The sequence below is a fragment of the Pituophis catenifer genome, unplaced genomic scaffold (assembly GCF_029215685.1).
Source record: "Pituophis catenifer annectens isolate HBS135680 unplaced genomic scaffold, rPitCat1.0.hap2 SCAF_4, whole genome shotgun sequence".
In the NCBI taxonomy this organism is placed as follows: Eukaryota; Metazoa; Chordata; class Lepidosauria; order Squamata; family Colubridae; genus Pituophis; species Pituophis catenifer.
Genome location: NW_027256884.1, coordinates 24083166 through 24084284, shown reverse-complemented (window position 1 = coordinate 24084284; position 1119 = coordinate 24083166). Strand labels below are relative to the sequence as shown.

The 1119-nt window shown below is 42.9% G+C and overlaps 1 non-coding gene across 1 annotated transcript; it reads left to right on the top strand.

Annotated features, from left to right (window-relative positions):
- The first annotated feature begins 370 nt into the window (after window positions 1–370).
- On the top strand, window positions 371–443 carry TRNAF-GAA (transfer RNA phenylalanine (anticodon GAA)). The gene has a single exon. It is a non-coding gene; the product is annotated as a tRNA-Phe (tRNA).
- The last annotated feature ends 676 nt before the right edge of the window (window positions 444–1119 follow it).

Below are 1119 nucleotides of genomic sequence, written 5' to 3'. Positions count from 1 at the left end.
CCAAGTTTGAAGATCTTTGCAATAGGGCTAAATTGCGAGATTTGCATCATGAATCAGTATCTTCTAATTGAAAAAACCGGTGTTTTCAGATAGCCCGTGCTTTTGTAAGCGTTGGAAAACCAGCCTCGTAAAAAAAACAAAAAGCAAAAACCCTGAGTGATTTGCACCTGTTGGCATGCAAGTTAATATTAGTAGAAGAATCAGCTAATTAACGAGAAGCTGCGCTGGACGAAACAACATCCGACAGTATTATGCTAGATTTCCCCGTTATTTTAAGTACAACCGGGCGATCGATACAATCAGCCGGAAAAAAAAAAAAAAGAATCAATCAAGTTTTTTCTAGTTCATCTGGAAGAGAGGTTGATCAACTGCCGAAATAGCTCAGTTGGGAGAGCGTTAGACTGAAGATCTAAAGGTCCCTGGTTCGATCCCGGGTTTCGGCAATTGCTTTTGTTTGCTAAACAACAACTGTTTCTTCCCAACATTAACCCGGCTGCAGAACGGTCTCCTGTGTAAAATCCCGTGTATCGGAGGAATTACACGTGAAGGGATTATTGTTGCTCTTTTCCGTAAGGTTTTGAGTGCATAATAGGAAGAAGGAAAAAGGACGCTGCGGGTGGAGGGAGGGAATTGGGGGGAGGGGGGGAGGAAAGAGAGAGAGAGAAAGGAAGCAGAGCTGCCTTTGAAAACGCTCAGAAGGACCCGGCAGCCTATCCTGATTTCTGAGATTACAGCAGGAGAAAATACAGGATATTAGTTCATTTTTCCGCCTTTCTCACGACCCCCTGTTCACGTGAAGTCTTGCATTGGAGGCTTAGTGTTTGGTTCAAAAGCGCCGCTTGCTTCCATTGTTGGCTAAATTCTCTGGCGCCCCCAGTTTGATCTGAGGCTGAGAAGAGCTTTTGCTTTCAGAATTTGAGTTGATTGATTGATTGATTGATTTGATTGATTGATTGATTGATTGATTTGATTTTTATACCGCCCTTCTCCAGCAGGAGTTAGAGGCACTTTTACATTTCTAAATCGGAGGGGCCAAAGCGCAATGGGTTTTTGTGCCCACCCGAAAATCCAAATCACAAACTAATTCAGGCAAAACAAAAAAGTATTTTATTGGATGGG